The sequence below is a fragment of the Falco naumanni genome, chromosome 15 (genome assembly GCF_017639655.2).
Source record: "Falco naumanni isolate bFalNau1 chromosome 15, bFalNau1.pat, whole genome shotgun sequence".
NCBI lineage: Eukaryota > Metazoa > Chordata > Aves > Falconiformes > Falconidae > Falco > Falco naumanni.
This window is the reverse complement of record NC_054068.1, coordinates 9,969,279-9,993,506: the sequence shown is the minus strand read 5'-3', so window position 1 is coordinate 9,993,506 and position 24,228 is coordinate 9,969,279. Positions and strand designations below refer to the sequence as shown.

At 38.7% G+C, this 24,228-nt stretch overlaps 1 long non-coding RNA gene across 1 annotated transcript; it reads left to right on the top strand.

Moving 5' to 3' along the window:
* Window positions 1-68: 68 nt before the first annotated feature.
* On the top strand, window positions 69-2,964 carry LOC121097935. The gene is made up of 3 exons (XR_005831130.1): window positions 69-1,607; window positions 1,991-2,214; window positions 2,760-2,964. It is a non-coding gene; the product is annotated as an uncharacterized LOC121097935 (long non-coding RNA).
* Window positions 2,965-24,228: the final 21,264 nt, after the last annotated feature.

Genomic DNA, 24,228 nt, shown 5'->3' with positions numbered 1-24,228 from the left:
CATGCATCATATAACATTGAGTTGTTTCTGAAATGATTCATGTGTTGTGCTGGTCTTGAAAAGGGTTATGTTTTTTTCCCCTCTACAATGATAATCTCAAGTGTCAGATTTGTTGCTTTGGTTTTGGTGATGGTTTCAGAAGTGCCATAAGGCTTTTGACATTTTAATTCTTGGCAAAGTGTTGGTGTGCCACTAATGGAGATGTTTTGACACTTGAGACTACCAACTGCATGGATTAAAACTCTTCCAGAGTCCCTGGATTTCCTAACAAACTGGTGCACACAATACAGATGGCAACTTTACGTTGCCAGGTTAAAGTAAGTAGCTGCTGGACTTTTAGTATTTTCTATTTATCTTTATATATAGATATATAAAATAAATACAAATAATATATGAAATGACACATGAATTTAGTCATGAACAAAACCACTTGGCTATATAAAGCACAGGCACGTTCCAAAGCTGCTTAAAGGAACTGAAATAGCTGCTAAAACTTGTTAATAAGTTAGTCTTTACACCAGTGCCAAGTAAGAAATACTTATAAGATACAGGCATAAATAAAAATGCAGCTTGGGTGATATTAAATTTATATTCATAACAAATTCATTCCAAAAGTTATCTGTTCTTTATAGGATTTCTGTTTTAATAGTGCATATTTATGTTCCTTTTGTGCGTTGTTTGTAATATTTTCATTGATAGAATACAGGACATAGGAAAGAATCAATTACTTGAGGGTGTTACTGGACAAAAGAGGATGCTGAATGTAAAAGACACTACAGGCAGTATGGAGTACAAAAAAACTATTGAGGAGCAATCAGTATTTCAGAGGATTAGGTCTTTCCACTAATCTGATTAACAGGTCAGAGGCTGTTTTAGAAATATGTAGTATCTTTAGGCTGAGAAATCAGGGTAGCTAACTTGCTGCATTTCTATTCCCGTGACTGACTGTACTACACCGTTCAAAGGGCTGACCTTTGTAAGAAATCAGCCCATTAACTGTGTTATGATAGGTAGAAGTCGAGAGCAATTACTTAACACCTTAAAATAATGAGGAAAGCAAGCATCTCCAAATATAAAATAATATTAAAAAATCTATATGACCTCTATTCTCTAAGAGGTAGTATAGAACCAGGAATGAAAAGCACAGACTAATGGCCTACCACAGCTTGAAGAACACCAAGAAACTGCTCTGGAAGAACAGAATTGAGAATACAGGTCAAAAAGATAACAGCAACAAAGAAATAAATTAATAATCAGAAAAACAGCAATAAGAAGTTCCGTGCATGAAACAGTCAGAAATGCTATGTATTGCAGTTGTAGCCACATACTTGCATGTTTCTTTTTTGTGCTTTTAAAAAGAAAAAGCTAAACTCCATTGAACATAGTCTGACATTGTGCATTGGTTTCTCATCTCAGTAAAACTCTGAGCATATTGACATGATCATTAATAAAGTGGTGACGTAAAATATGTTACAGACTAAAAGGCCCAGTTTGAGAAAGGACTGAGGATGCTCAGGAGAGATTCGTTCCTTCTAACGGCACAGGTTAGGAGCCTAATCATCCTCCACTCGCTATATAATCAATGAAGAGACAGACATTTCCAGAAGGTAATTTAGGCCTCTCTAGAGAGTGATTTGCCTCATCATAGATCCGAATCAACCTCTAATGTTTTCTACATCTCTTAACTTACTGTATATGGAGTGTAAGGTCACTAAGCTATTAACTTCAGGCTTCAGCTCTGTTTGGGCAAATACAAGACCTAGGAAGTTACAAAGCCTGATAAATTATAGCACAGGCGAATGTGATTTAGTTAAATGTGTAATTTGTAGATTGCAATGCTGTGTAAGATCACCTCATTAATTCCAGTGATGGACTGAATTCTGAATACTTTGCACTGTATAAAAATGCATGTGCTGCAATCTTGTGGTCTGGTTAAGGGCATGTTCTGCAGTGAAAGTGGCTTATTTAGGTAAACACTCTGGATTTGCAGGTCCCTCTGCCAAATGGTACCACTCAACGTGCTGATGGATGAGAGGCCTGACAGGGGTTACAACTGAAAGGAGCACCACTGAGATGCAGTTTCTGATGATGTGAAAGATATTCTGCCAGTCCCACAAAATCACTATGCCAGGGCAGATTTCCCTCCCTTTGCAAAGTATAGAGTCACAGCTCCTCTCTGGCTCACCCGTCTTTTCTGCTGGTGGGTAAAGGCAGGTATGAATGAGGAATTGAACTCGGTGCGAGCATCTGTGGGTGTTCATGATTCAAATCAGTTGCAGAGCTTACTAAAATTTACTAATATCTTTTGTTTGTTTATTTAAAGATGAATTGAACTTCAAATGAATTGAAAAAAAGTAGTACTCGGTTAATATAAGCAGGAAATCCACCACAGATTTTCCTGTTTTTACCTGTCACTTAAATGTGTATTGGCAAATAATACTCTATGCTACATGAACCTTTGTCCTTAGTACTGTATTTTGCTTTAAGCTGCGGGAAACTGTTGCATATGGTGCAAAATGCAATGTTTTAGTATATATTTAAAACTCTTATGCTGGCATCTTAGGGGAATTTTTAAGTAATCGAGTTCCAGTCAGATGTTTATGTTGGGTGAGGCACTCAACATGCTTGTATGCCTGAGTCAGTCCTCTCTGGAGTTTCCTAAAATCTGACCATTTCCTTTTTCTATATGATGCACTGCAATAATAAACTCAAAACCAACTAGACTAGTGAAGTACAAAACCTCTCTATTGTCTTTCTAGTGTGATACAATACTTCTACTACAAAGAATGCTAGGGAAACGTGGCTTCCTATTCCTCCTCTTCCAGTGTTTTTGAACAACTGTCATATGTCAGCTGTTTGCAAGAACTGTAAGTATAATATTTACTACTGCCAGTGAATAAAGAGTATGTGGAAAAAGATCAATGTAAGAATGGTAAGGGGATTGCAATGAAGTAGAAAGTTAAATTAGGTTTTGTCATTCAGACCTCACAGAAAGAATTTTGAGAAGGCATCTTTGTTTTCATATTAAAAGAAAAATAAATTAAAAAATAGGTGCTTTTAGAAACTGAGACCACAAAGGAAATGAACTTAGGAAGATCAGCTGAGAAGCATCGCTGATCATTGTCCCAGGTGTTCTTTTAAATTTGGGCAAAATTCATGAGACTTAAACATTTTGATTTTATTAGTTCCCCCTTCATTTTGATAGTCAGATATAATGGATTGTGTCCCTGAAGGGTGCAATTCTGTGTCTCAGGAAAGAGGAGCTAGCCTTGGAAGGAAGGAGGGTGTCCTCTGCAGGGTGTCCAACAGGCCAAAAGGAGCGAGGCCATGCTCATAGATCTGAAAGAAGATGCCCCCTCTAACACATGTGCAATGGGTAGGGAGCGCAGGCAGAAATAGGCCATGGTTACAGGGAAATTAATTTTTCCCCAACCTACTTATGTTTAATCCAAGGAAAATGTATCTCTTCTGCTTCATGTAAAACAAGGTTTTTGTACTGGAGACTACTGTGCTACAAGGATGGTCTTTGGCTGATCTTGCTGGTTTTTTCCTGTTTAGACCAGCCGGAAGATTGAATGCACTTCCTCGGTATTCAGACATAACAATCCCTAGTAATTAGCTGTCCCAAAGCTAGATTATTAGTAAGCTATAAAAAAGTTTCTAATTTCCATCAACAAATACAGTTTCCAGTCATTATAGTCTGCAAGAATAGCGTCAATTTATTTGAGATTTTCCTCTCCTAAGCATTGGTAGGAAGAGTTATTCCCATATGAATATAGAAGGATGATTAGAAAGAGACTTTTTCAAGATGGCTTTAGAATGAAGCAGCCAGACATAAGAATGTAAATCATGTTCTATGGGAAGAAAAAAAAAATAGATCAGGCTAAGAATGCAAATCATATTCAAGGGGAAAATTCAGATCAATATTAGAATCTGCCTTGTGTGACTGCAGTAGCATAAAATTATCTGCTGAGCTGCCTGTAAAAATGACAGTAGAGAGAAGAAAAAGATTTCAAGCAAAAGATGGCCTGCTGATAATTTGGCACAATTAAGCTTGATTATAACCCAAATTGGGCGTAAAATATTATATGAAAACAGATGCAGAATACTTGTGGAAAATATCAGGTACATTCTTATTTCATTCTTATTCCAGTGAGATGGAATACGAGGTGCTTGAGCGGTAGGGAAAGTTACTTGACTGGTATTGAATTCCTAGGCAAATGGAAGCCTGATTCTCAAATGTTCAATGAGGAAACAAGTCAGTGACCTAATTCTTCCAGTACAGCATCCTACTTTGAAGGACAGATCCCAAACTTTGTTAGATATATTCTGGGGAAAATTAATTTAGGAAAAGTTGTGGTTTTTTTTTTTTTTTTTTTTTTTTTTTTTTTTTATGATTCACAATGTTACCTGGAATTGTTAAGAATTTTGTGGAGGAACTTTTCAAATCGTAGGTATTAAACCAACAAATCAAACAATCATAGAAACAAAACTACCCACTTCAGCTTTAGTTTTCTGAGTTGAAACTGAGTTCACTGACTTCAGCTTTCACAGACTTCTTCTCAGCCTCCAGTATCTGCAGATCCTACACAGTTCCTCAGATTTCAGTAAGTGTTTTTTTCTGTGGGATAGAGGATCCTGGAAGTCTGAGAGCCTTAGCTCCCATTTCCTTGATGAACTTGATTATACCTTTTTTAAAAAAAATTAATTGTCAGACATCAGATCCTGAGAATCCCAGTGCAAGATTTCAGGTTCAAATTCCTTGCTTTAGAGCTGGGCTCTGACCTCCTGCAGCTGTCTGCACAACGTGATCTCTGTGGACAGGTAAGTCCTCCCTCATTCTGGGCTAAAATATGTGATAGTACATCCTGAAGTTGTAAATTTGCTGAAATTAAGATAGTGCTGTGAAATATTTGCTGAATCAGTATTTTCTGAAGCACCTTGTGAGTTTTTATGAAGATTTGTGAGCAAGTATAACAATAAGAGCTGCTAGGTTTAGGCGGTTTTGAAAATTGTACAGTTTCAAATGGGAAACACAATTTTCAACGTATTAGCCTAAAGTTTATTAGAAATACTGTTTAAAATTATCTGTGTGAATCAAGTGGAATAAATAATTTGTTTAGTACTGTAGAAGAAAAAAGAAGCTTGCTCTTTGTCGAAATATCCATTGAGATGTCCTTGATTTGAGCATTTTAACATTATGACATGGAGAATTAATGGAAAAATATAATCATGACCTATTCTGTGTGAGCATTCAGTGGTTGCTAGACAATTTTCTTCAGTAATGACAGGTGAAAAAATCATGGTCACAGGACACTATTACACTGGTTTATTAATCGTGCAGACCCTGCGTGTCTGAATTAAGAAATATTACTGCCAGTTTCTCTTTTATGGGAAATACTCTGATTCCATTGTTTAATAAATCATATGTCAAAACTAATTAGCAGGAGGTTACTTTTGATGGTTTGAATATTGTTAAAGAGCAGGAAGGTTAAAAATGTATTTTGTTGAGCAAAAGGGTGTTTTGCAATGATTTTCATGCACTATATGTGATGCCTGAAGCAGTTAGTCATAACACAAGGAAAGAGAAATTAGGTATGTCTGGCACCTCTGCAATTCCACACTGATACTGAATGATCACCAAGACTGGGCCTACAAATTTGCTGGAGCAATTATGTAAAACTTTACCTACAGGCTTAGAATTAGAAATATATCTTTTAAAAGCTGATATTGCTTCATAGCACATGGCTGCTTTTTCTACTTGTTTACTTGGAGACTAATGCACTTGGAAATTTCTGACTATGGTATGTGCAGGGCATGGTGGGAGAGTGGTAGGAAACACAGAGTCCCCTCTCCTTTCCTTGCCAGACCTTTGCTTTTAGGAGACAGAGAGATGCAAATGAGCATAACAGGGTAAGTGACTTACAGAGAGCTGCATGTAACCACAGACTCGGGAAATATGATGCATGTGAACGATGTAGCCATCTAAGACTAGTTCACACCTATCCTTAAAGAATTGTAAAGATTGCCTCAAACAAACCTTGAATAATTTCTCTATATTGAAAAGAAAGACTGAAATGGACGTTTGGATAAATAAACCTAGGGAGAACTGATAGGTGATTTTGTTTAAATCCTTTTGATTGCAGCAGAAATCAAATTTATTTTGCTGGAGGGTGACTTACCAGGCAAAGCACATTAAATCACTTTGCTTCCAAGGGAGATTGAAGCAGCAGATACATATCCATGCTGGAGAGGTAAGATGTCTGTTACATGCCCATTACACATATTTATGTCTGAGCTGCAAACTGAAAAGTATTCATGAATTTTATATGTTTTAAAAGTGTTTCCAGGTATGCCTTTAGCTTTTCAGCTAAGTCTAATCTTATACAAACTGCAAATTCCCTCTGTGCCTGCTATACCGTTTAATTTTTCACCCGTCAAGAAGTTGTGGGAGTTTCACTGCAAGAGAGTAGTATAAAGATGGCAAAATGCAACCAAGCATATTAAAGGATATGTCCTCTGTGCGAATGGCACAAACAGCGACTGTCAGGTCTTTACGGCACAAGTCCGGAAAGTGTCTGATCTGGTTTTGTGGAAATTGAGGACATCTCTGTAGGGTCAAATTTTATATAAATGTTGTAGGACTTAGTGGCTCGTGTTGTGTTTTGTTCCATGGCTGTTAGTCTCGAGCAGACCTTTAAAAAGAAAGCTGCCACACGATCTGCATGTTCACATTGAGAAATGTTTTACTTTAGATTTCTGGTACAGAAAGGATGGGAACCACCTTCTTTGGGTCACATTTGCCATAAGTCTCTTGCCTTGGACAAGTCTGTTGTTTGGACGCAAGTCTCAGATACACTTAGAGCACAAACAGGCATTTTCTTGTCATGTGAAGGAGCTAGGAAATGCTGGGGCTGTACATTCCTGCCTACACCTTCTGCTATATGGCCCAGATGTCCATAAGGCAATTATATTACTGTAGCTGACACAGTGAAAGCAAGTTGCTCCCGTCTCTCCTAAAGAGCAGGTTGTGAGGCACTGCAGGGTGTGATGGGAGGCAGAGACAGCTGAGCACTGCATTATGGATGCATGCAGTGTAGCACACCGTGGAGAACATACAGAGCTTTGCTCTTGCCTGTCATGATAATAACACTTGTAAGCTGTGTGGGAAGGAAGGAGAAGATGGGGTGCAATACTAAATTTCTGACTTTTTGATAGTGAAAATATTGTGTAGAAACCTAGGAGGAAATGATCTTTTTCAAATCCAGACAAGGAACTCTGAGCTCTTTTTGCTATGCGTTTACTGCAGCAAATACACTTAGTGAAAATGAGAAGCAGCACACCTTGAGAGTAAATATGGCAGAAACAAAGGCTGGTTTCAGCTTATTAACAGTCTTGAATGTTCAAGAGGTTTTAATCCCTAATTAGAAGTAACAGCTTTTACATTTTTTATAGCATATTGAACATTCACTTCAGGTACGTGGAAAATTTTGTTTCTACTTTTGAGAGACATAAGAAGTTGTAGTAAAACAACAGGATGTTTTAGAATAACCTCAACATTTAGAATTCTGAAAACCAAAATTTGGTTCTTTCCGATAGCTGGATTATTATTTTTTTTAATTTAATGAAGTTAATATGATTTATAAACAATACCTAGATCGCTGAATTACGTTTGGTTTTTTTTTTTTCCTCTGGAGAAAAAAAGGTTTTGTGCAGAAAAGTGTCATTGATTTCAGTGCCTTAGGCTGTTTCCTGTTGGCTACATACAGATGAGAGTGGCATCTGCACACTCACACTATTGATTATACTGTCAGTTGATGGTAAAATTGCCCCCTCTGTGCCCACTCAAAACTGCTTCTTTGCATGTGCAATTAGCAGCCTTGTAGCTGGCTCTTAAATAGTATTGTTTATATGATCTGTTACCACCATGGTCCGTGCTGATTAGCATACTATGAAATAACTTAATGTCCTTTGCCAGTGTCTTCAAAGCCATTGAAGATAATCTGGAATTTTGTTGTGCTTTTCTAGACTGCAGCAATGAAAGAAATAATGAAGACATCTCTAATAGTGATACAAAAAATATTAGAAGACCCCAATCAAATTAGCGGTAGAGCATCTGCAGGTGTCTAGCCACTGCTTTCTGTGGCTATATGTGGAAGACCTAGGTCTAAAATAATTCTCAGATGCTTCTGAAATTTGTAAATTTTCCACATTCTTCTCTCAGTCCACAATGAGCCGGGTGTTCTTCCAGTGAAATACTGGACTACGGTCTGTCAGACTTACATAAATAAGAGGAGATTACGACCCAAAGTCTTTAAAATCTTTGTGTCTAATTATCTATAAGTATTCAGAGAAGTAAGATTAAACTCTGCGAATGCGGGCAAATCCCACCGTATTAGCCTTAGGTTATTTGAAATCAAGGAGTCTCCCTTTCTTTACTAAGAGTACTGAGTAATATATTTACAGATGAGGTGTTACTTTGAAGTCAGGATCTTGTCTTTGATCAAAAGCCTACATACAGCTTCCTTCATGTCTCTCGGAAAGAGACAGTACTTGCATCACACTGGTGTGGGTTGTTTTTTTTTAATGTTTTGGACAGCAAAAATGACATTTACATGAAACAGTAATCCTGGGAATGTATGAGATAAGACAATTTCAACTACGAGTTGAGAGAGAGTCTCACAAGCAGACTTTAAATCAAGTAGAATAGCATCATACTCACTTTGCCTCCCTTACCTGCTGTTAATTAAAGTAATGATAAAGGAGGTCTGTCAACATTAATACGATGAAAACTGAAACATACTCAAAATTTTCTAGATGAAAACACTGGTAATCAGTATTACAGAAAAAAAGGTTTTGAGTAAATGCTTTTAATTCAGCTTACTTGTTTAAGAGGTGTAAATATACTACAGCAGAGCAAAGGCAAAGGGCATAGAGACTGACAATGCAGTATTTTATTATGTTCCTAAGGAGGATAGAGAAGGCACAATACAATTAAAAGGAAAAAAACGCTTGAGTACTGGCTTGCTTAGTCTTATGTAGTCATTCAGGGCACTAACTTTATCAGGACTGTGTATTTGGATCAATGATATTTTCTTTCTGGTGGGTTTATATTGACTGACCATGGATTGTTATATGTTGGGGATTTTTTAAAATGTAAACATGCATGTGTCTATCCTGGGGGGAAGAAAAGGAATCTGAAAGAATAATATGTTCTGTGCACACAGCAAGGAAACACAACTGAGGCATCTCTGTAAATATTTCTTTAATAAAGAGTTTCTAGCTTATTGTATAGCACGAGTAGACCTGAATATTTTGGGTGGGCGAAGCATTACAGCTGCTCTTTGTGGACACATAAGTAGTGTTATCTTGGCTAAAACTCGGAATAAGTAGCTCTGTTGTTTTATTTTTGTGGCATGTTAATGTAGCATGGACAAGTTTTTAAATGACTCTTTGAAGCCACCAAAGCTTCTTTACTGAAACCTTTAATGACAGAACTATCAAATACGTTACAGAGCAAACCATGCTGTAACACAAAGATTGCTTTATCCAGGCATCACGTCTCTCAGTATGCACTGTAATCATGAGTGTCCATGAAACACTTGCTTACCTGCAAAAGGGGTATTGGGAAGCTATTTACTCTTGTGCATCAAGTCTCTTAACGTCACCTAGTAGCTCTAAATAGGCAAAACCAGTGCTGTGTGGTTAGCTAAATGTTTATTGAAAAACCATTATACTAGAGAATACTTGTAGCCCTCAAGAAATGGTGGGTTGGGACACCTGCGTTATGGCAACGGTGTTCCCACTTTAAGGAAATGAAGTGCTGCTGTTGGGAGCTAAACAAGAATGTCAGTCTCAGCTCGTGGCACAGCCAGCCTTACGGTTTGTTTGGCCAAAACTTGGGTTCCCATATGAGCTTGTCTCCTGCCCATATTCTAACCTGGAGAGAAAAAGGGACAAAGAATTATGACCCATTCACCTTTCTGTATGATTTTTTTTTTTTTTTAACTAGGAGAAAACAGAAGCATTTTCTTTTTAATATAACTTTTTATGATTTAGTATTCTTAAAACACTGAAACCAAAATGGGAAAAGTATGATGCCTGCCCAATCAAATGGCTGTTGAAAAAGGCAAACTAATATGAAATACTAGTAGAAAAGTGCAGGCAAATAGAAGAATAAAGTCCAGCTACTTAAATATTTGGAGAAAAAAGGACTATAGCTGTGCAAAGAGTGCTTGGATACTGTTCTTCCAGTTACTGTATTAAGCCAGGTAGAATTCCACAAAGTAGATTTCTGCTGGTGAAATTTCTTCAGCAGAAGTGGACTATTTTGCTTTCCGTAGTATTGGTTGAGCCTTGTGTGTAATACAAAGCTGCATAACTGTAATTTTCTGCATTATGTAATTCTTACCCTTAAAATAAAATTAGGCAAAAGAACTTAAAGGACTGCAGTGAGGAAAGGAACTATAAATTGTTTTGACAGGTAATCTTTGTGATTCAAATAGCATTTATGAAATCTGTAAATCCAAATTCTAACTCAACTTTGCACATTGTACCTTATCTTTACAGTATGAATATGCCACAATCTGCTCAAGAGTTTTTTTAATACTTAAATACAATTGCAAACTCTGTAAATATTCAGTATTGCATCTACTTTTTTTTAAAAAAAATGTGGGCTTCCATGATGACTCTGACTTGAAGTGGAGTTTTCTGTCTCGAGCTAGGAAGTACAGCTGTGAAAGGGGGTAGTTTTGCCTAACCAAAACTGTGAGAGAGAGCAGGGGGGGCATAGCATGATTTGAGATGTAAGAGCAATACTTTTTTTTTTTCTTCTGGACATTCTACCTTGTGCTGACTCACTACTGTTTCCAGCAGCCTTCCTTAGCATATTTCTATCTCAAACTTAATCTCCTTCCCAGGATCACTTCTCTCTTCCCAGTGATTTCAGTTTTCACTTTTTGAAATCTTTGTTATAACAACCCCATAGAAATAATTAAAATAAAGAAAAAAGTAAGGGGTTTCTTCCCCAATATCTGATTGGCAGCACTAACAAGATACTTCTGTTTTTACCATTTTCCTCTGCTTCACCTGTCCTTTAAATTTTGGAATGGTAACTACATGGTGTATGTCTGCATTGCACCTCACGTAAGGGAATACTGCTCTTTGTTAATTTGTTATTATATTATTGTATTTTGATTTAGTTTGAATGAGTGTCATCATCTTGAATTCAGAACTGAATAGAAAAAAAAGTATCATTACTCCCAACTATAAGTGGAAATAAATAAAGACAAAATAATCACTTTGTTATTGTTTATCTTTTTCTCAATAACCCAAAATAGTGAATTGTTCTTCCATCCTACAACATAGTCTTCCCTTAGGGAACTAGGAAATGAGATATCAAGAATGTCAAAAATCAAGATGCAATTAAAAAGCCTGGGAGTGTAAGGTCTCAGAAATACCAGAGTGCTTTTGGACCTTCAGTTTGCACTTCATAAGCAGAGCACACAAACTTTCACTCCAGACTTGTAGTCACCTCTACAAGTTTGTCATAAGAGTTCACGGCTAAGAGAAATAGCTTTTTGATATTTTCCTTTTCCACATCAATCCTCTGTCTGTTTTTTCTTCAAATGCTGATTTCTTTAGGCTTCTGGTGCCCTGAGAAGTGTAGAAATGTGAGATGCGAAAAGAAAACCTTGGAAGTACTTTAACAAAGCAGCTTTGGTGTCTCACAACTCCTGCCCAAATGTATAGGAGCATATACAATGAAAGTACTGTCTTTGCATTATTAATAATGCTATCAACTGAATAGCATAATGCTTTATAATTTTATAACCTTCTTCCAAGATTAATTCTGCATTCTATAAAAATTAAATCAGTCTAAGTCTCTGCCAGTTCAGTGGAGTCATATATGACGAATTATTTCTTATTTACACCAGTGTAATACCTCATGTAAATTATCATGAGCTTTATCTCTCAGCCTCCTGTTGGTCTTAAAATGAAAATCATCTAAGGTCTGCCATAACTGCAGAATGGGGGGTGTGTGTGTGTATGTGTGTGTGTGCATGTCCACCCATCTCTAAAGTTTTTAAAAGACAATCCAAGTACTCACACTTCAAATGTCACTTAACCCATTGTTTGAAATGAACAGTGCAGAGTCCTATAACTGTTTAATGAATGCACATCGCAGGACACCATGACCTGTGCATCTCTGATGAGGACTGGTTATTTCTGTTCTATTTGTCACGTTTGAAGTATGATATACAGTCACTTTTAAATGTGAGGTGTTTTGGAAAAGAGAGACAACGCACTTAGATGCAACAGGGTTAGATTTATTTTGTGCGATTACTAGCAAGTGCATTGTTACAAGATGTATGCTGGAGAATGCTAGTGACCTACGCACACCTTGAAAATTAGTACAAGGCGAATTAGCAGACAGTCACAGAATTTGCCACGGACATTTTTTTTAAAGTGTTAAGAGAATTAATAAAAGATGTTCAGTGTAGATGCTGTATGTATAACATGTAAAGTCATTCACCATTCAGTTAAAAATCTGGCTGTCTCAGACATGTACTCTGCTCTTGTCTATAGGCAGTCTTAAAAAATTGCTGGATTTATAAAAGAAATAAAGTTTACTTGCTATTTAAATCCATTGCTTTATTTGATTTGTATTTCAGCATCCTGAAGGTTTAAGAAGAACCGGTGTTGGGCCCTGGGGCATTTCCCTTGCCTGCTTAGGAGTGCCTACAGCCAACACTGACTTGGTTACAAATGTGAAAGCACTGTTTGTATGGATACCACAGATGCTCTTATTTCTGAGAGCAATTCTATGGCCAATTCTCGTGATGCTGATTTTTAAAACAGATCAAACATGGAAACAGCAGGGGAGAAAAATCAAAGATGTCTTTCCTATTTAATATAGGCTTTTGGATGGAGTAACCATCCAGAATTAGGTTTCAGAAGCATGATCCCTTTTCTTTGCAGAATGAAACATTATAGACTTATGATACCAGGGGAAAAAAGCTGGCTCTCCTAGTGCATGATCTGTTATATAAAGTACTCAGACAGCTGATTAATCTATGGGAGTTGGTAATCATTTGACTCTAGATATTTTGTTCAAATGTTTTTTTTCAGTGATTCATGAAGCCCTTATCAGAATTCAAAAAGCACTTCACGAATCAACTAGGAGCTTAAAAAAAAAAAAAATTAGCAGTAATGAGCTCATTTCCATAGAAATAGGACTAGGCTCACTGGTGGGTCAAACTGTTTTCTGCACTTCCACTTTCCAGTATTTTCCTCAATTCTTCTCTGTTTATTTCATGCATCATTATCTTCCATTTTCTGTATATCTAAGCCATGCCATTTGGCTTTTTGTTCTCTAACCAGCAACTGCCACTTCAAGGTATCTCAAAATGGTGGTAAAAAATTGTGATCCATATTTCGCTCAATAAAGTTTTAAATTAATTGTCATATTGAAAGCCATTATTCCTGACAGTTTCCTCAATAGATTACAAATCATAGTTTGAAGTAGCATTGAGCAAAAATTTGTAATGCGCAAGCCTCTCCATTCCTGCTGGATTAGTAATGTGTTTTAATGATATTGCATTTGTATTCTTTCAGTTTTCTTTCATGAGACATCAAAGAAGCAACAGAATGTATCTTTCATATTCCAGACATACCACAATACTTCAGTGTTTTCCATTCCTTCAGATTCACTGCTAACCAAGATGAAAGCTAGGGTCTTATGAGCAAAACCTAAGCCATCTGAAAAGAAATGGTATCCCTTTGAGGTTCTCAATTTGTTGGAAAGAGGGAATTGCTTACAGTTTTATACATCACAGCGTAAGACTTGTTTTGGCAGGTTCCAGAGAAGTAACGCTGTCGTCACGTTCAACAGGCCAGTGTAGAAGGTCATGCAGTGGTGCTGGATGTGTTCAGATTGTTTTGTGGGCTGTCATCCAGGAGATGAAGAAGGAACAAGAAAGAACATTTCATGGCTTGAAATTGCATACACAGACTTCCTACTGAAGGCTATGCACATTGTTAAGGAAAAACAGAGAAGACTTAATAATCAGAAGAGGGAACTGGCCTGTGAATGGACTGGATTTGGTTATCTGTGTCCATGACGTAACTGTAAGCCAAGGTATAAATGTTGATGTTAATACGTTATCCAGATGCACGTATTTCAGTAGCACCTTATTTACAAATGGCTAATATGCATTAATACCTAACAAAAAAGAGAAGCTATTCTCAGCAGCTCTACATCATACAATAGAAAACCTTGTGATCCTGGAAAACAAAGGAGTTTGAACAGGAAAATAATATTGAAATCCCTTATATCAAGGGAGAAAAATCTCTTCAGGAAGTATGCTGCTGGGAAGGTATGGCTTTTTCCTAAGTTGTGTCAGGTGAGTCCACATCCAGACCTAAAGATGAAAGACCAGTTCTGCATGCATTAGAGCTGTGTATCTCCTAGGATTGATACTGTAGAGTTACATTTGGTGATTGAGGGGGGAAGTGAACTGTATCTTTGCTGAAACTTGCATTTATCTCAGTTCTGGAACAGGTGGGAATTGTATGCCAAAACAAATGGCTTCAAAGAGGAAAACAAAAATTTGTTCTGGAAATAGACTTTCTACCAAAGGTGGTGGAATCGTGATCTGAAATTCTGATAAAGCAGAGACATGACATGGAGTAGGAACAGGAGGGTAAAGCCTGCAAGGTTAATCTCCTTTTCAGAAGGCGTAATATTTTCTGAGTGAATATTACAAGTGGCATAGCATAAGCCAGTCACTGCTTCCCTTCAGGAAAGAGAAAGGGTATCATAGTCTTTCTTTCCTTTTTCTCATTTTTACCATACATAAGCATATACCAAATGACAATTTGGTCTACCGTCTTGTGTATCACATTTTCTATGAGAGCAACACTACTGGGACCAATGATATGCATATTTTAACACTAGGCAAAGGTGCAAATGGCTTTAAAATGCAATTAGACAAAAGCACAAAGCATAAGGTCATTAGTGACTATTAGACAAAACAGACAGGGTAAAGCAATAGGTTTAATCCTCTCTAACCTAGTGATTGCTGGAAGCTGCCTTCTCTGGGAAGTATGTCAGAACAGAGTCATGCTGGAATGCATTTCTTGCACTCTTTCTCGATGTGTCTGTGGTGAAGTGCTGCTGGAGAAAGGAGGTCAGCTAGGCAGTCCTGGAGCAGCAGACCTTTTGCATGTAAGAAGAGAGATACAGCAAAGTCCCCCCTTCTTACTGTGTTGTGCAGTGTGGCAGAATGATGATTCCAAATTCCCCCAGGAAATGTAGTATTTTTAGAGTATTTGATTTGTATTAAAGGGCATAATAAAGCTAGCTGCTAGCTTGCATTTCAAAACTTATGTAATGAAAGCAGGTAAATCTTCGCTGGGTAAGAATAAGAAATCTTGCAACATACATTAGATGGCACACTCCTCACCTATTATTTCTATAAGAGACAACTCTGCTCTTTTTCTCACGGTAAGTGATACCTTGTTTTGTGAGCAATGGTACTGAAAGCCATGGTGGTGCATGTGTAATGGGTTGAAAATGGACACATGAAACAGAGTGAAATCTACTACAGACTACTGAGATTTTTATGATTTCTTTACTTCCTGCTCTCTTTAGGGTGGCTTAAGTAGTGATAGTAAACATTTACTAGTCTATTTGTGAGGGAGGTTTTTACTTTCTTTTAGAAAGTACAGTTGAGAGTCTACAGGATATTAGCTAATGGGACAATGCCAAAAAAACCCAGGCCATATGATTAGTTTTATTCTGTTTCTTTCTGGTTTGCCTCTTGAAGGAAATTCTATTGGGATAAGAGTAATCATGCAGACCTTTTATAGTTCCTCCAGGCTCTTCCCTGCTACAGATCATTCTGGACTTTGTAAAAGAAACGGGGAACTCTCCTGGTAAAACTTTATAGTGGCTAGTTTTCTGGTTAATTGTCAGCTGATTTTTCTGACACTGATCTGTAATGCCATCCTTCCGTGGAGGAATTATCGAGGATGTCTTCTTACTGCGCACAGATGAAGGAAAGTTTCCTTAGCAACAGGAATAACATGGAATACTGAAATGCTCTCTGGTGACTCTCCTTGTTTCTGTACAACAAAAAAAGCTTTTTTTCTACTTTATTTCTTTGTACAGTATAAAGACTCAGACACACAACCTGACATTTCCTGCCTACTTTCAATGTTTCAAGCAAATGAAGTTAAAAAAATAGTAATCCTTCAGGCATCATTCAAGTAATTCTCTTAGTACGCCAAATTTCTACATTAATTAATTTGCAAAAGCCTATTAGCATGTAGCACCAAAAAAAAAAAAAAAAAAAAAAAAAGGCATTATTTAGCCTGACTTGTAACCAAGGAAACGTGTATGCTTAATAACTGAGATAATATTTTACACCTCTGTAGCACTTATCTAGCCATGCTTTACCAATCTGGAGGACTTTAAGGCCAGATTTTAAATGCATTTAGACATCTACAGATGCAGATAGGTGCCTGGAGAGCTTTCAGAAAGTGATTTCAATAATCTGTCAGTTATTTGCTAGCTCCCTTGTGAGCGACAGCAAAATACTGATTCCAGTGGTACAGAAGAAGGTTAGGAAAAAAGCCACAATAAAGCTTTGAAAGAGTTAAGAGAGAATCCAACCTTATGATTCCTACCACTGTGCTTTAATGACTAACTAATGTTCCCTGCAAGGCAAGACTGGGTAATTAATGCAATTTAGGAAAAAAAAAAAGAAGAACATTTTGTTTGAAGTCTACACCTGAATGGTAAGACATCATCTGGCTGTTGTCCTGCAGAGGTAGCTCTCCTTGAAAGGGCACCCTGGCTCAGTCCCCTCTTACCCACTGTGACCACTTCATAACTCAAGCCCGCCACTATCATGGCAAGGGACAAACACTGAACTGTAAGAAGCCTTGTGGGCCAATAGATCTATTTGCTCTCAGTAACTAACAGCCACAACATCTTAGCTCCTGTCATAACTGACTCCAGCTCCACCTTTCAAGTACAGTATTTGGAGGGTTTGGTTTCACTTTTCCGGTAGGATATGACTGCCCTCTCTAAATAACACTCCTAGCCTTTGATTTGCTGAGACTAAGCATGACAAAGCTTTTATTTTCTACAATAGCTCCTCCATCATTCCAGTGCTCCTTGTCTTTGCTTATTGTAGTTTGAATTCATCTTCCCAGAATGTGGGGTTAAAAGTATATTAGAACTCCAGTACCAAAAAAAAAAAAAAAAAAAAAAAAAAAGTGTTAGGTCCTCAAAATAGGAATATTTGCCACCTCCTCAAATGGGAGTTAGCCAGAAATTTCTACACATATAGTACCACAGCTATGGGAAGGAAAGGTTTGTTATTAGGTCCATTGAAATGAAGAGTTTTCTTTATTCTATCCCTTGAAAAGGAGTTTTGGTCTGAAAATCTTGTTGGGTAAGTTATTTAATTATTTCCTGCTTTTTGCTAGTGTAGGCAACATAATATATTATGAGAAGTAAATTATGAAGACAAAACTAACAATATTAAATAATACTTGGAAAGCGGTATGCTACTTGAGGGTGTGAATTCAGATATGCTATTCTGATAGTACTATAATTTCATTGATTCAACTGGGAAATGACAGTTAAAAATATCCTGCTAAAGCTCAAAATATCTATTAGATAAAATATCTAGTACTGGTATATAACTGGAATTCAGTGGGCATATTTGTTGAGGAATATAAACAAACAAACAAAAACCCCCAAATTCTTTTTGGTGTGAAATCTTTGTATCATGTATTTGTATGCCAGTTTGTCTTTCCAAAGGACAATGTTTAAAACCAGTTAAAACAAGTGAGTATATCTCATTACATTTTCTTGTAGGGTATACATTTATTTGTACTTTTCGCTGTGCAGTAATAAAACGGCGTAACAGGAACATCATGGTCAGAAGAGATTTAATTGTAATGCAAGTTTAATTGCCATGAATGACTTACAACCATATTATTAACAATACAATGCATGTGATATTTTTACATGTTTGTGGGGTGCAACACTGACATATATTTGCCAGTAACTGACAAACTAAATTATGGCTCAGAGAATAGAAAAAGTTATTCTATGTCATCGTTAGGTGATGAACATTGAGATATATAAACCACTGCAACAGAGCATTAGAGTGTTTTACATTGAATCTCCCATGACAAGATGACATTTTCCACCTGTTAAAAAAAAACAACAGAAGATTGCACACCTGCTAAATCTCAGATAAAGAATACAAGAATGACAGCGTCATGGTTAGGATTTCACCTTATGGGCCTGGTTTTTTTGTTTAGACGTTGTTTGGCAGCATTCTGTAGCTACTGCCTGCTGGCATTTCTGATGTGCTGGCCGTTTAAAGGAAGACAGACATCCTGGAAAGGGAGTTTTGAAGACTCATAAATAAGGCCTGGGGACATAATGGAGCACCACTGACCCAGGAAGTGAAAAAATTGCGAAGAACTTGGCCTGCTGGTAGTTTCTGGATTTTCAGCATGTCCCTTTTTCTGGAATGCTGCTTTTCAGACATCCTCAGCAAGTGCTGTCTGTGCACGTGCAGTGTTGTGCGATGCAGGGATAGCAGCACACCTCAGTGTGCTAAAGAACTGAGCCACGTGAATTAAATCTGTCACGCAGTCTATCCCAGGGTGCTATTCATGGTGCATGGTAAACTGCGCGTTTGCTCAAACATTTCTTTCCAGATTTCTCAAGTGGAAAAATGGGAGCGCTATGCAACCCAAAATCTCCTGGGGAGATCTCCTAAGAAAATGCCCCCCTGAGGAGAAGCTGAAATTACAGGAGCAGTGCAGGGAGCTTTGGAAATATAATGCAACACAGATACATTGGTTCTGAGGCAGTTCTGTGGAAAATTCATGGATGAAATTCCTTGGACAGAAATTTCCTTTTGATATAAGTCAGAAGTTAATCACACATTAAAACCCCATAAGCTTACCTGGCTCCGTAGCTCATCTACAGCTATCAATGATTCCACAGCATATTGCAGTACTTTGCTTAGGCTCAGCAGATTTTCCACCTCTTTTAATGTATTTATTACATATACTGCAGTGCTGTCACTAACATAGGAAAGTCACCAGTAATTTATGATTACATAATGGCCAAGTTTATTTGCTTTAGATGCACTGAGCATTAGTCTGGAACAGCTTGTGTCACAGCTTTTGTGAACAAGTTGCCATTGGGATTTCACTGTTGTCCTTACTGCAACACTGGCAAAAGGGATGGCCTGAGGATGTGTCTTCTCTATAAAATAAATATAGGCTTCTGGACAAAGAGGGAGTCTTTACTGGCTACCAGCAAAGTGATTTCTATTTTATGCATGTGTGCTGTTTGGAATGTGCTTCCTGTAAGTAACCAAATGCATATACAGTAGCTTATTATTAGGTTATTATTTGACTAGCGTGCTGAAGAGAGGAGAACGTGTTAGCTGGAGCATATCTCACTGACTAGAAACTCACAATTATTTCACTGAAAGACTGCAGGTTAAAGGTAGAAGTTATTTGTCAATTTCTATCAGATTTGGCTGGTAATTTTGACAAAATAAAAGGCAAAATACTCCAAATTTTGCGGTTTCCCAAATGCTTTAGTTTTGTTTGCGTTTTTAATAAGAGCAGAGGAATAGGCTGGTGCAATTTGCATGGTATCGGGGTGGTTTGCTGTGTTACCTGCTTAACCTGGGAGCTCGTCTTGTGGACATGTTTTTCTTGTTATGGCTTGTCACAGCTGAGAAATCAGGTGGCAGAACCTGAGGAGGGGTGTTGGGGTCTGTGGGCATGGTGGGGCCCCCCCATTGCGGGTGCCAGGCTGCCATGCAACCCCAGTTGGACTGTGGGCCGCAGCTGGTGTGGGTGTGACAGTCATGCCAAACCTGTTGCTTTTCATATTAAACACCTTGTTTTGTGCCGCCTAGAATGCCTCTGGCTTTTGTTCCCTGTGGTGGGAAAGCTGGGCTCTGACATCCCCTTTACCCCACGCACCCACCCACCTGATTTCCAGTTGCAATCATGGGCGCTTGCAGGGGCTGACCCAGGCTTGGCGCCAGGTGCCCACCCAGCTCCTCAGCACAGTGAGGAAGAAGATCCCAAACTTGTGGGTCAAGCTAAAGACAGTTTAATGGAGCAATAGCAAAAGTCATGCATGGGGAAATGAAGGAAAACAAAAAATGTTTTTCTTCAGTTCTCATCAGCCGGCGATGTTCAGCCACTTCCTGGGAAGCAGGGCTTCAGCACGCATAGCGGTTGCTCTGGAAGACCAACGTCGTAAATAACAAATGCCCCTTCTTCCTCCTCCTTTCTCTTGCCTTTTGTATCTGAGCAGACATCATATGGTATGGAATATGCCTTTGGTCACTCTGGCTGCGTCCCCTCCTGAGATCGTGCCCTCCCCCAGCCTGCAGGTGAGGGGGGGCTGGCGAGACAGCCTTGGTGCCGTGCAGGTGCTGCTCAGCAGCAGCCAAAACGCTGGTGTGTTATCACCCCCTTCCCGGCCACCAGTACAAGCGCCGCGCTGTGAGGGCTGCTGGGGGGCTTGGCCAGACCCAATTCAGCACTGATTGCACCTGTGCCAGGCTGGGCCCTCCCAAGGGCCGGGGAGCTAATGCCTAATGCCTGTCACCTGTGGGCCCCTCAGCCTGGGGGTGGCAGAGCTGCTGCTCGCCCCTGAGGAGAGCGGGGTGGGCCCCTGCACAGGCCCTGGGGCACACCTGCCCACCGCCCTGAGGTGGCCCTTGGCACGCGGCTGCTGGCCGGCACTTTTGTGTCCCGGAGGCGGTGAAAACAGTTTTTGTTTTTGCCTGAAGCTGGTATGGAAACCTGTGAAGCAAAGGCTTCCAGTCAGCAGTAGCTGCGGGCCTGCTCCACTCAGGGGTTCGTGTAGATGAGCCACAGGAATAGCCCTGGCAGGCGGGCGATGCCTGCGAAGCCGTCGTTCTTTGAGGACAGCCGAGGACATGGAGCAGGCCAGGATTTGTGTCTGGTTTATAATGTTTATCGTGGTTCCTTGCACGTGTGCTGTGCTAGTCAGTCAGCCTGGCACCGTAGCCCAGGAGCTGGCTTTTCCCGCTCTCCACTGCTTGGTGGTGGTGTGTACGCGCTGGGCAGGAGGGCAGACCCTGTCATGCTGCTGCCACTCACGCTGCTTTCCCCACGCTGACCCCCTCTGCCTTCATGTCACCATGTGGTAAGTGTTACTTATTAATTATACTGACAGTGGCAGTGAAAATGATTTTTTTCTTTTTCAGGTTGGAGTATGACATCTATCTTAGTTTATTGTGCGTATACAGTGCTCTCAGATCTTGTTTAGTGCTTTCAGATCCCATAGCCAGTACGGGCCGTTCAGCTGCAAGAAATATACACTCCTGTTAGTGCATTTCCAATAATATTTAACTTATCTTCTTGTAACATACACAAATAAAGCTCTTCAAAGAGATGAGAACAGGTGCAATGCAGCAGTTGAATAAAAAGCTTCTTCTGTACCTGGCTGCCCCTGAGGAAAATGAAGGGGTTGTTCCAGAGCCCTGGTGCTTGCCTGAGTCAGCAGGGAGTCTGAAACATTTCTTTCCATGAACCTGAGTTGCATTAAAACTGCTGGTGACTGCTGCACACTAGTGATCAGGGAAGTCTGTGGTTTATAGACCTTGCCTTGGTGAATTTTGTATTAATTTGTCCTGGAACAGAAGAAATCCAGGTAATTGTTACAGAGTAGGATGCCTTAGAAAACACACACATCTCCCTGCCCCCCCCCCCCCCCCCCCCCCCCCCCCCCCCCAGGTACAATTCACAAAATTGAAATATTTTAAGTTGTTTATGGAATGTTAAAGTAGTTAGAGTGAAACTGATTTTTCTTTAGAGCAGTCTCAGTGTATATAGGTTATACTCCCGGTGCAGCTCTGATGATGAAGTTTGATGGTAAAGTCTCCAGGATTATTTTCCCACCTACATATCTGTCACTCTGTTTTGAGTGTAAGGCTGCAATAGAAGGTGTGGCAGGACAGATGCTTCATTTCTTTCCAGGTAAACCAGGAAACATGCGGGTTCTTTAGTCCTTGGCTTGGATAGTGTGCATTGTGCTCCTACTGTGGATTTTAGCTTTTGGTTTGTTTTTTTTTGTTTGTTTGTTGTGGTTTTTTTTTGTTTAAATTACTACCTTTCCTCTTCTAAAGTGCATTTAAATACTTATTCATAGCTACTGTTTTAATGCTGAAGTTAAGTTGTGATTCCTAGTAGATCAAGATAAATACTAGAATCTGTGTTTTAAGACTTTTTTTTCTTCTTCTTGTTATCTTTCTCTTCCTAGTCACTATAAACATGTGACAATTTGAAGGTGTTTTAATTTTCTGGCAAAGAGGCTGCTAAGATCTGCAGCAGGTAGAGACAGGGTTAGCTGTCTGACGGCCCGAAGGAAGGGGAGGCAGCCAAAAGTGCTCTGTACTTCTGAAGGGCAAGAAGACTGAATTGCAGAAAGGGTCCTAACCCATCAGAGCTGGGTGTGCAGAGCTTGGGATGACAGTTCTGGGTCTATGAACAGTCTCTGGCCGGTTCTTTGATCTTGGACTTTGACTTGCTAGCAAAAGAGTCAAGACTATTCTGTGCCAGACTCAAAAATGTCAAAGGAGGAAAGGAGAAGCATTAGGGCTACTTTTACCTTTTGTAAGAAAATCTAAATCCTAGCTGTGAAATGTCTTGCTACTTTTCATCACTAGTTTAAAAAATGCACTACTTTTAGAAATGAATCTATTTTAGAGGCAAATTATCTGCAGGTGTAAACTCGTTTACTTCAATGAAGTGCCCACCTTACTAGTCATCTTCTAGTGTTTACCATTATTTCAAAGCATTTGCCCTCTGAAAAGCAAGAGCAGCACTATCATGGTAGTTCCTCTGGCATCTTAAGATCTTAGTCCTATCCCTTTTTAACCTTCCTTTCCTCTAGTGAGTACAGTGCGTTTTTTATCTTGAGTTGAAAGAGTTTCTGCTCAGTGGAGTTCAGTAAGGCTTATTTTTCTTCAAAGCTTACAAAATTCTTTTTCAATAATATTAATTATTGTTAGCAGGTTTCTCAAAGTGTCAGCTTATATGAGCTATTTTAAAATGTTTGTTATGGTACTGACTGCTTATAAGATTGTTTTTAAAGTGAAAACTGAATGGTTTTCTGGTGATTCAGGTTCCCAAAATGAATGAGCACTTTGATTTATTGTCATTGTTTCTCAAGTACATTTAAAGTAGATAGTGCACGTCATTCTGTAAATTGTAGGTCTGAACTGTTGTTTATTTTGTTGAACTACACTTCTGTTGCATAATTGCATTTGCCAGGTGGAAGTGAGAGCTGTCTTTTTGAAATCACAACTAATAGTGTCTTGGGAGTTTGCTCCAGCTAAATACTGCCCCAGTTTCTTCATCTCTGTGCATCCAATACGTATCAGTCAAACTCATACAGCAGCTTTCAAGGTTAACAGTCTGCATGCCCAAGGATAAATGGCCTACTTATTTATTTTAAAAAAAAAACAAAACCACCACAAATTTCAGTGAGTGGCAATAGATTCACTGATCATGGGACTTCTGGAGAAAAAAATAAATTTTAATCGGAAAAAATAGTAGGGAGTTTTTACAATATTAAAATCTAAAACTGCATACAGAAAACTGTGACTGTGAAATAGTTTCTTCTAGGTCATATTAGGATGTAAATGTGATTTAAATTAAATCAAGGAAAGTGACCAACAATTATAAAATCCTATTTCTGAAAAATGGAATTTAGGATTTACACTATTTCTCTATCAGACCTTTATGCTATCTCTGTAATAAAAGGTGAAAAGGTGACTTACGCTATTTAAAAAGGAGGTTATTGCAAATTGAAGATAGAGCTATAATTGGGTCTCCTGCTGATGCAAGTGAAGAAAAAACAATTAGTGGAACACTCTAAGAAAAAAGGCTAATCTCAAAAAGTGGTTGGAAAATAGAAAGTTCTTTCCATTGACATGCTAACACAGATAATGATAATCAAGGCTCTCCTGCAAAAGTTGCCAGACTAGACAACTGGGCTTGTGTGACTGACTTCGCTCGTGCAATGCACTTTTGTTTGTGTAAGTAGTTGCTGTACACATATGTCATTCTGAGGGTTGTGGTGGTTTGGTTTTTTTTTTTGTTTGTTTGTTTGGGGGTTTTTTGTTATTG